Source organism: Aphis gossypii, unplaced genomic scaffold (assembly GCF_020184175.1).
Source record: "Aphis gossypii isolate Hap1 unplaced genomic scaffold, ASM2018417v2 Contig00096, whole genome shotgun sequence".
NCBI classification, from domain to species: Eukaryota; Metazoa; Arthropoda; class Insecta; order Hemiptera; family Aphididae; genus Aphis; species Aphis gossypii.
This window is the reverse complement of record NW_026083014.1, coordinates 18,229-30,947: the sequence shown is the minus strand read 5'-3', so window position 1 is coordinate 30,947 and position 12,719 is coordinate 18,229. Positions and strand designations below refer to the sequence as shown.

Here is a 12,719-nt window from a genome sequence, read left to right as displayed (position 1 = left end):
CACTAATTAATCATACCTTATTTCAGATGGCAGAAAGCTCCAACATCCCGCCACCGAACCACAACAACCGGCCATTCCGTGGCATGATTGCCACCCACGTGGAAAAGCTGCGGGCCATGGCCGGGCAGCTACTGTGGGAAGCCAGGAGGCTTTCCGGGGATGGGCCGGAGGACGCGGTGAGCGGTTGGTCGGCCACCGCGTCATTTGGCCCGATCCGGGCCAACCCGAGGGCGTGGGCCCTGTTCGAGAGGGGGTTCGCGGAGATCGTCGGTCCACGCGGGCTAGTACCCTGCAGCCGGTAGCCACCAGGACCCGGGCAGGGCCTCCGGGAAGAGCACCACCCAGCCGAGCGGCATCGGCGTACCAACGCCATGACGTCCGGGATGGGCAAGGCCGGTTTCATCAACCAGCGGTGCAGCCGCAAGCCCAGGGACCCGCGATACAGCCACCGACCCAGCAGCCAGTGGTTGACAGCCATGAGCAGCAACTGGCCGCGGTGGAGCGGTGACCAAGACCGGTACCACGCTGGGACACTAACCAATGTGGTACCATCGGCCCTCGCGGACTTGGGGGGGAGTATGTCGCGGTCGTTATCGCAATGACTACGACTGCTTATCCAAGTTCGCGAGAGCGCGACCCGCGACCGGTCCGGCCGTGGGATCGGTCGGCAGTTTAGTCTGATCTACGGTCGCCGAACGTTATATACCTATTATATATTTAATATTGTAAATTGTTATAATAAAGTGCCATCATATACCATCAAACGTGTTGTGTTTGATATACCCTCGTCGAGACACCTACAGTTGCACAGTTAATCCGAGTGAAAAGGCTCTTTCAATTTTTGTGGAATTTAGCGATTTTAGTTCATTGACGTTCTAAACAATAATGATAATTTAATTAATATTTAATAAACTTAATCAATAATTATACTAACAGTTATGTGGTATACCCGTATTTCAGTATACACGGTATAACCAACTAGGTACGTCTTACCCTCGTATTCGCTAGTTAATGACACTCTAAAATAAATTAGAATGGCACTGTCAACTTGTGAGGTACGATGGTTTTGCGGTAAATCAACTACGCCTTACCTTCGTACTCTTTAGTTAACGACACTCTCTAAAATAAATTAGAATGGCACTGTTAACTAACGAGGTACGATGGTGTGCGCTTGTCGATTCTACGCTCTTTTATGGTGGAAAAGACTCGAAGATTACATATACCCGTGGTACGTATATCCTGGCACTATTTCCTATATAAAGGTAAGAACGCAAGGAAGACTTAAATGATATTCAATTCGGGTTGTTCTGGTCGGAAACACTTTTTATTAACCTTTAAAAAAAAACACAAAATAAACAATCAAAAATACTATTTCGTTTAGCCCGTACTACAATCGTCGCTTCACACGTACGATCGTCGTACCTACGCTCTCGCCGACTCACTCAGCGACAGCGGGACCCCCTTGCCTGTGCGTACGGCGGTCTTATATACGAAATTTTCTTGTTGCCTCAGCACATTTTGCTTTACCGGCCTCTCCCGTGTTTTATTTTAAAATATTCTTTTATACATATTAAGTAATAATTTTTGGACGACTGTCTACAATATACGACAGTTATGTTAACAATAAATACAGCTTCCTGTTTTAATTTTGAAGGTTTGTGGTTTATACGTGTTGACGATGAACCATTTATTTTTTTAATCACAGTGGACACAGGTTGAAATAAATGTGGCAGTATATTAAATGCAGCTATATCATCATCACCTAATCAAATAATCAAATAAGATCAAAATAAATTATAAATTTAACATTGACAATTATTGTTAATACAATTATTATTAATAACTAGCCTAGTTTAACTGGTGTGAAAAGCTGTTGTAATAATAATTCCTCTTGAGAGCCAAAACAAAGTTTTTTAATTTTCAACATTTTTTTTAAATGTTCTTTAAAACATTCAAATTTATTGAGAAATCCCATTTCCTTTGTAGGAAACAACTGAATAAAATCTATTTCAATCTAAAATAGATAAGAAACTAAGATAGGTAATAAAATAAATTTACCTAAACTATTTTAAAATTTTAACACTTGCCAGTAAATAACCAATGGGTTTAGTCAGACCTGGAAAAAGTTTTGTTATTTAAGGACTGGTTAAACCTAAAATTTGATGTTTCTTTCCAAAGTTTACCTAATGTAGTTTCTGGTTAAATATTATTTTTTAACCAATTTATAGAATCTTCAAAATCTATGACATAAATTACATAAAATATTAATATTGTGTTAATACTTATGTTTAAAATAAAAAACTACCATGTTCGACAAAATTAGTATTATTTTCAACTGTCTCAGAATGGTTTCTTTTTTTATTTGGAGTAATTCTTTTCATTTCTTTTTTTAAATGACAATATTTGTCATATAGTTTGCTTCTATTTGGAGTAATTGTGTCCCCTACTTTCAAATAAGGAATAAAATAAGTTTACCAACTTTCAGTTGGGAACAACTCTTCAATGCCTTATTAAAAAAAAAATAAAACAAAATTAATAGTTCTTAAAAAAATTAGATAATATATAGATTGTTTTAATAAAAGTTCTTAGCATTAACAATAACCATCAAGGTAGCAAAAGGTTTTTTTTTTAAAAAATGTTTTATATGGATTATTTCACTACAACTTTTTTCAACGATCCTTTTTCACTTCAAGACAGTTTATAACAACATAATTAAAAAAAAATGATGTATAATATATAGAACAATATGAAAGATATCTTATATAATACCATATACTACCTTTCAAAGTAATTTGAAATTTCAAATATATAATACCTTTTGCTAATTCCATTAATTGAACCTTGTCAAGTGTTATTGTCTTTTGTATACGATCTTTAATTTTTACTGATGATAATTTATTTCTCATTAATTGATTTAAATAACCACATGAACCATAGAAACTTAAAACACACTTCCCATCATGATATTGTTCCAATAAATATTTTATGTTTGTGGTCAATGTCGTTACTAATAATTAATACATAATATGTTAAGTTCAAAATATTAAGGTATATTAGTGTAACAAGAGTTACTAAAGCTTTTAGTCATATAATGGTAAAAAAATTTGGTATTAATTTAATAGGTAAAAATAACTATTACCATTGATAATAAATACTATAGATTGCTCACTGGCTTGTTTTTCGGCGGCGTGCTATTTTGACGGCGTCGATACACTGCGCTGCGGGCGCTTAGTTAGTTGTGGTCGGCAACGTTGTAATCGCTAGTAGTCTTGGCGGCGGCGACGCACACTGCGACTTGCGAGTTGCGACTTGCGACCGCATTCACGATTCACCATTCACCTGAGAGTCGAGACACTAAAAGTCGAGACGACGAGACCCAACAGCCAACCGGCAACGGGAGGCAAACTTATAGAGTAGAGATTAATCTAACCGAATAACTATATTCTATAAACACTGAATACGGATCTATTATGTCTTATGAATTTAGCAAATACTATAAATGATATAATAATTAATAGTATTTGAATTTATGTTAATATTATAATATAGGTATACAATAGAAAGGACGTAAAAAATACTAAAATAGACCACCCCCGTTGCCTTTAAAAAATTAAAATTAAAATCTCATAATAGCCTAACCCTCAAGTACCTTATTTAATTTTGTATAGAGCAACAAAGTTATATTTTAATTTTAATAATATAATAACAATGGTAACTGATGCAATATTATTGTTATTTGATAAATGTTATTGTTCTATTTTAGTAATTGACAATTGTGTATGACAAACCGTCGTAACTCGTAAGGATATACTTGAATCTATATTTAAATATATTCAATATTTTTCTATCCATATTTAGCGGCTATTTTTCAGCCTTGTGATTTTATGTTATCAATCTCAATTTTATTTGTGAACTTATAACGTCCAAATTATATTAGTTGAAGTTCTGGTTAGTCCTGGTTAACAGTTGTCACTTATTCAATTTATCTTTCTTTAAACATTGATTGTTGTACGATCTGTTACATCGGGAAAAATGTCTGGAAGAAAATGTTCTTATTTTAACTGCAAAAATATTCAGAGAACGTCTCATAAAAAGTTTCACGCGTTTCCAACTAAAACCGAAATATCTAAAAAATGGATTATTCATTCCGGTAAGTACCTACATACAATATTTGGTATATTTCTACTTTACGGGACACCTTTTTTTTCCGTTCAGAATCTAAAATACAATTAGTAAAAATTAATTATATGTATAAAATTTCAAAAATTAGGTATATTACATAAAAATAAAAATGTATTACAAAATAAAAATAATTTTTCAACCTCACAACAGTTTCATTAGAAGGCAATGTGTAAATATGAATAGGGGGGCTATTGAATTCATTAATATTTTTTAAAATATAATTGCCATAACTCTGCACCTGATTATCCAATGTAATAACACTTGGTTTCTTATAAATTTATACTTAGTAAATAATTAATTATATTATATTAAATTAAAATTTTGATTTCGTTGTAAATAATGTGCTTACTCTGTACTCGTATATTTAAAATTCAAACAAAATCTTTATTATATGGTATACATATTATGACTTATGATATTATTTATTAAAATCAATGATATCAGATTATATACATACATAGTTAAATCACTTACGTAATTCTGTGAGTAAGCAATTTTGTACTTATTTTTTTTTTTTTTAGGAAACATCAAATTAGATACAATAAGTCCGAAACAGTTAAAAAATAGGTTTATTTGTTCGGAACATTTTGAACTAAACCAATATAGTAACCCAATTGACCCTAAATCGCGGCTTAATGCTAATGCGGTGCCGAAACTCTACTATGATCTTAAAGGTAAATTTTGGATTATGATAAATTTACTGTTTTCTTTTTATAATAAATTAATATTATTATATTTTTTATTTCAATAAAAGTTGATGAAAACATTCAAACAAGACTTGCAAATTCACCAAAATCTTGGACATGGAATGTTTCCAATACAGACTTCATTGAAGGTACGCATTATATAACATTATTAAATTAAATATACTAAAGATACATACGCAAAACATTTGTTTATAAGCATTTAAAGTTCAAATTGTGCAAATTATTTTGTAGTTAAAAATTAAAATTAGGATTGAAAATTTAAAACAATTTTTCTCATAAGTATCTCATATTTTAACCAATAATTAAAAAAAATATATTTACACAGTTTTTTTATAGACACTTAATTTCCAAATTAGATATTTTAACAAAGAATAATGATTTTAGTTATCTTGTTTTAATTTAAGTATTTTACTCACATAGTGACATTTTTATATTAATATTTTATTTTATTAAAAAGTTTCGTCAATAATTTTAATTCAAATGCTTATTGCTTATTAAAAAAACTTCTTAAATACAACTTTTTTAAAGAAATAAAATATTTTTTGACTTATATTTTGGCCAATGTATTCAAGTGATCATCAAATACTTTTTATGTTTTTAGTTATCCTATTGTATGGAAATATAGAATTAAAATAAAATATTTGTTTAATATTTTAATATTTTCTTACGCATTTTAGATGAACTCGTAAATGAAGTGCTGAATGCGACTCCTACAAAGCTACAAAAAAATGGAAAAATAATTGAAGGTATGTAAAATATAATACGGATAAAATTGTTCTTAGAGGTAATAAATTTACATAGAAAAATTAAAAATAAATTTAATGTATAAAAGTTTCAAATCGGGATAGTTTTTTCTTCTAATATAAATAAACTATGTTAAAAACAATTATATTTTATAAGTCTTAAAAAGTTGACACAATATATTCAGCATATTAGTGCAATATATGTATATATAGCAAAGCTGAACATAACTGAGTTAAAAAATAAATTATAATTATTTTTTCAGACGGTTATATTCAAAATATTTGTACACCTACACAATCTGAACATAATGTTTTGAAACCAATGCGTACTTTAGGCCGTGCAAATAAACCTCTAATAAGCCCTTCAGTTCTATTTGACAATAGTCCAACTACTCCTGTTTCTCCAACAAAATCATGGGTATCTCAATTAATAAATCTACCAAGCCTTCTAAAATCATCTTTAAAAAATAACCCTGAAACACATTGTCCTAAAATATTAGCAAAAAAAAATACGAGACTTAATGAAATGATACTAAAAATGAGAAAAGAATTGAAACGTAATCGTGCTGTTATACGCTCATTGAAAAAATCAAATTCAAACATTAAAAGTAAGCCGATAAATATTAATACGTTTTTTAAAGTAACACCATTTCCATCGGCAAATTCAAAAGCCTTGATGTCTATGCAAATTTTGCACAAAAAACGCAAGCCATGGTCAAATTCGGAAAAAAAAATCTCTTTATCTTTATATTATAAATCACCATCCACGTACAAATATATGAGAAGAAACGGAATTAACCTACCCGGAGAGAGTACTGTGCGCCGATGGTTGAACACAATTAATTTTCAACCCGGATTTTCTGTCCCGTACTTAGAACAAATACAATTAAAGATATCTGATATGTCTTTGTATGAAAAAAAAATGTGTTATTATGTTGGATGAAGTATCTATTATGAAAGCCGTTGAATATAACAAATTCTTAGATCTCATTGAAGGTATTGAGGATTTAGGACCAATGGACGTACAGATAAAATTGGTACTCATGCCTTAGTGATTATGGTTAGAGGTTTATACAAAAACTGAAAATTCCCTTTAAGTTTTTTTTTTTACCGGTAGTGGCATAAAAGGTAATGATTTGGTTTTGATTGTAAAAGAATCGGTGAAACATATTATTAATGCCGGGTTAGTACCAACAAGTATAGTATGTGACCAAGGTACACAAAATCGTCGAACATTTAGTTTACTTGGTGGTACAGAAGATAAACCTTATACTACAATTTGTGAACAAAAACTATTTTTGCTATATGACATGCCACATCTTGTAAAAAGTATACGAAATAATTTACTGAATGGAAATTTTCAAATTGGAGATAAAATTATTTCTCTTAAAGATGTATATAAAGCATACAAAATTGATAAAAAGAACTCTGCGCGCGCCATGTGCAAAATTACACCAGCACACCTAGCTCCGAATCCTTTTCAGAAAATGTGTTGTAAATTGGCCATTCAACTCCTAAGCAAATCTGTATCAGCAGCGATAAGAACGTGTATTACTACAGGGGAATTGAAATCTAATACTGCAATCGACACGGCCATGTTTATTGAAATGGTAAATAATATGTTTGACTCGTGCAATAGCAAGAACCTTTACGATCCCAATTTCAACAGACGTCAATGAGTGAACAAAATCCTTCTATTTTCAAAAATTTAAGCAAAGCTCGTTCGGAATTTAAAAACGCCATCAAAATCTGTAATAACAACCAACAAGTATTCCACACCATGTTTTTCTGGAGTAGTCTGGACTATTACAGCGATACTTGAACTTTACGAGTCAGAAAAAAAAAATTTTGCTCAATTTTCGACCAGATAAAGATTTTTTTATAATGACTAATAGATTGACGCAAGATGCATTGGAGAACTTATTCTCAATTATTCGGCAAAAAAATGGGTATGTAAATATTGTACATTATATTTAAAAAATAAAATTAAAGGGCATAACATCTAAATATATGCAGGGTGTAATAAAATTGAAAAATGCATACAAGTTAAACGTATATGAAAAAAGGTGGGTACCTCTCTACTATATAGTAGTTGTCGAGTGGGTCAGTGTAATGGAGTTACAGTTCAATTTTGGCAAAACCTGTTTTTGCGTAAAAATTAAAATTTTTCTTTAATTACATTTTAGATTCTGAGCGAAGCAATGAATGTATTGATTTTATAATGTGTGTACGCTCAACTTTTTTTTTCACTTTCAATATATGAAAAACTTTGTATTAAATTTTCAAGTTTTTTGATGGAGTAAAAACATTTTTATCGACATTAAAAAAAAAAAAAAAAAATTACCAAAAACTTCTGAGGCCTAAATAAATAAATAGCTCAAAAATTAGCAAAATATTTTGAAAATTTCGTAGTATATTAAAATTATGAATATAAACATTTGGTGAAAATTTCAAGTATCTACATTCATTATTTTTTGTGTTATACGCAAAAAGACAAAATCGATTTTTCCGAAAATTGGCTGTGCGTAAAAATCCCCTTTTTTTCCTTAACTTTTTATTAGTTTTTCCCTTTATACCCCCAAAGTATCAAGTAGATTCACTCTCCTACCAGAAAAGTTGCTGGTGAACAAAATCGAAGCACTTCTACTATCCCAAAACGTGATGACAGACACAACATTGTAAAATCAATACATTGATCGCTACGCTCAAAATCAAAAATAAATTATGCTGTTAAAACCTTAAAATGTGGACTAAAAAAATTTATTATCTTTGAGCCATTTCACTTCTTTACACCATGAAAGTATGAAACGTATTTAATGTGCTTACTTATTTAATCAAAAAATATTATTTTCAATCAGAAAAAGTATGTAAATCTCAGTTTTAATTATAAGTAGGTGTCTTAAATATTTTATAATAATTAACATAATATTTATTTCTTATTCAATCAATAGGTATAACAGAAACCCAACAGCTCGTACGTTCCGTTGCTGTTTCGGACATATTTGCTCATTCAGCCTAATGAAATGCGCTACTACCTGTAACAATTGTGAACCAGATGATGCTGAATTTATGACAATGGATGTCTTAAAAGATGTTCAGATAGAAAAAGAAATTGAATCTAATACAAGTGAAGAGCAATTTGATAAATTACTTGACACTGCAGACTCCGAGGATTCTGAAACATGTGAATATAATATTTCTTTTTCGCCATCATCAAAACCAACATTGGAGACGTGTGCTACTACATACTTTGCCGGGTATTTAGCGAAAAAATGTCTGGATAAGTATAAATGTGAAGACTGTGGCTTACTACTAATTTCGAACGAACAATTACACCGAGACAATCATCAAATATTATTAACCAATAAATCATTTGACTTTATCGGTCCTACACAAGGCTTAAAAATGCCGTCAAAAGTAATGACTCAAATAACAAAAGTGTGTTTAGATGTATTTACAGAATTTTTCCCTCAAATCAAAGCACAAAAAGAATTATTGAAAAAACTCAAAGACATAGCAGAACCAAAAATTAAGAAGAAGTTATCTCCTAATACATGGTGTCCAATTCATTTTACGTACATAATTGAACTGCTTTTCCGAACTAAAATATATATGGAGTGTAAATGGATGAATGCTAACAGTACTAATAAACTCAGTTTACAAACTGCTGATAAATTAAGAATTTTTCAAAATAAGTAGTATACCATATTATTATTACTATCTTTTTTTTATTTATATAATACTTACAATATATATATGCACATATTTACTTTTAATTAAGCGCATTGTATTGTAGTCTGAAGATATATTACAACAATATATTCTTTTTTTAATATTAATTAATATTTTATTTTTCTGATTTTCAATATATTATTATTATAATTGTTGATATAATATATCTATAAAAAGCATAGAAATTTAAACTAATTGACAGGGCGTTTACATTTTTATATTTTGTTAATATCCCGGCTTTTTGTAATATTCAGTTTTTACATCTTAAAATGTGTGCCTAAGAGTGATAAGTACTTAGACACGCATCAAACATTAATCGATACAATAATAATAAGATACAATAAATTCCGATAAGGCAAGTATTTTAATTCCTATGATACCGTGGAAAATGCAAGTATACTTCTTAATTCCTATTGTCTTAAGTTTAAATCGATTGAAAAGTTAAATTACACAAATTTATATAAATGCAATTGAGAATAAAATTGTTTGTGTAATTTAAAATTGTGAATGTAAATATTGTTTAAAATTTCACAATTTTTTCTGTAAAAAAAAATCTATACCTATACAATATAATTTGGTCAGAATTTTATTATAATATAAATGTAGGCCCGTAATGTACGTCCTTGCCTGTTTTCTCCAGCACTGCACTCGATCATTCCGAATGAGAAATATAATTATGTCGGAAACTCGGAACGGTGGATAACAGACGATAAAAACCAGTTTATCCCCGTACCGCACTCGATTATAATTACGGCCGCGGCGGCTAGATAAAATACGACTTTATTAGTAATGTTGGTTCTTATCGCCATCTACCGAGAGTTTTATTGTACGCCGCCGAAAAACAAGCCAGTGAGCAATCTATAGTATTTATAATCAATGCTATTACATATAATTCTGTTTAATAATGTAAAATTGTATTTTTTTTTGTACATTTTAAAAATATAAATACAGTTCAATTTTTGGATAAAACTATTAATTTAATTCAATTTATATACTCAACTATAATTTGGTAATTTAGATTTTTAATATAATACATTTTAGAATTATTATGCAAATGGTAGATTTATTATTTATATTTATGAGTAAATTAAAATATAATGAATATGTAGGTACCTAATTTTAAGTCATTTTTGTAATAATTTTGTATTAGTAGCTAAATAGTAATATATGTTAATCCTAGGCTAATAATTTGTGAATTCTAAGTTATAATAATTTATAATTTAGAAATCAGATAGTTATTTAAATATCAAAATGTATGAAATAAATTTTACCTGAAGAATATTCATTATATTTTTTAATAATACTCGTGTTTGAAGATACTAATGCACTGTCATTTAATGAAATTTCCTCCTCAATAACATTGCCGTCAAATGGTAATAATTTATTATCTATATCTGTTACTTCAAATTCCAAATTTTCCCAATCAGTTGGAGGGTGTTTTGGTTGTAATTCAATTTTTTGAACATTTAAATTCTACAATATTAGAAGGGTTGTATAATAAAATACAAGATACATTACATTATTTCCTAAAAATAAATTTATCAGGTAAACCAAAAACAATCTTTTCACTATTCCCCCCTCTTTTCTGAATGTATAAAACAAAAAACTACTTTAGGAGTTCATATTTTTACATCTTTTAATTCTCCAAGTTTTTTTAAAAATATTGAGCGTTGACCAATCTTGGGAAATAATTGTGTGATCATAGTTTCAGTTAAACTTAATAATGCCATTTCATTTATTTCTTCATCTAAATAAAATAATGTACAATTTATTAGGTATTTGAATAGGTATTATATTAAAATAATGGAACTTTTTATGCCTAATTTAAATTAAGCTTTTAATTATAGTAAGTACCTTTAAAAACTTCAATGATTTCTGTCGAGAATCCCCATTCTTTCAATTTGGACTCTGTATATAAATCCGTAATATTATAGCACTAAAAATGGATAAACTTTATAAAGCAAGCATTTAAAGTATTATCATTGAAGAGAACACTTTTAAGTTTTATTAGTGGCTAAATTATAATTTTTATTTTTTATTTTAATAAATTTGTTGGTACATAAAAAAGAATATTATTTATAAACAATTAATAAAATCATAGCTGACTTTCAATAGTGTAACTAATACGCATGATATAGGCTTATAGGTCTATATGAGTCTGGAGAGTCTTGGGGTTTGTTTGGCTATGCAAACATGACAATTTGTGAAAATTTCCACGTTAAAGGGAAATACGATAGACGGAATATTGCATTATATATATAAGTCAAAAGGACTATTGCTTTTTTAGGTAGACATTTTGCAACCTTAGCTGTTATTAGTTCAAAACCGACAGATTTTTTTATTCGAATGTTTTTGAATTATATTTTTGACTTCGTTTGGTGTGGTGTATTTCACGGGAGGTCCATTAGGTAACGGAGAGTCTAAATATTTTCTAATATTAACTATGTGTTGAGGGTCTAGAATATCAGAGTGAGGTTGAAAGATATTTGATAAATAAGTTTGAAATACTTCTGCTTTTTCTACGTCACTGAAAGCTAATGTATTGTCAGCTTTTTTAAGAGGAGTTGAGGGAGATTTATATTTTAGTAGCTGTTTAGTTTCTCTCCAAAGAGAACAGTCAGCAACAGATAGGTTGTGTAATTTTTGCTCGAAAGCATTGGCTTTAGGTTTTTTAAGGATTTTTTTCAAAGAATTAGCAAGTTTGTTGTAGGCAGATTTGTGTGAAGGAAGACCAGAAAGGTGGTATCCAGCTCTTGCTCTGCGTTTTTCCACAATTAAACTACGATTTTTTTCTGGGATTATAGGGTAATCAAAATTAGAGTTTATTACATTGTTTGAGTTAACAATTTTAACAGGTTTGATGGCTGACCACGCTGTCGATTGTATTAGAGTTGTAAAATTATTGACAGCTTCATCAATATCGAGATTAGATTTTAACCTAATACTTAAATTAATATTTTCATTTATTATATCGTGAAATTTGATGTGATCCGTAAGGGTTGAGAATAATTTGGGTGGCTTAATACGTGATAATGGGGTGGCTGAAATAGTTAGGAGAACGGCGGAGTTATAAGAATTTAAATCAAGGATGTTTTTGGTACAGAAATGTAGGTTGCTAGCTAACTTAGCGTCAAAAATATCAAGAATATCATGTTTTTTTTTGAGTGAGGTAGGCCAATAAGTAGGTCCAGGAGGCTAAAGAATATTAAAATTTTTTTCGTTGGAAAAGCTATGTAATATAACACCACGAGGGTTATTAACACGACAGCCCCAGCTTTGATGTTTTGCGTTATAATCTCCACCGATAGTGAAGTTGTTTTTAATTGAACCAAAAAAATCAATAAGTAAATCTCTG

The 12,719-nt window shown here is 30.0% G+C and overlaps 1 pseudogene; it reads right to left on the bottom strand.

Annotated features, from left to right (window-relative positions):
- Positions 1–797: 797 nt before the first annotated feature.
- Positions 798–12,516, bottom strand: LOC126553197 (uncharacterized; annotated as a pseudogene).
- Positions 12,517–12,719: the final 203 nt, after the last annotated feature.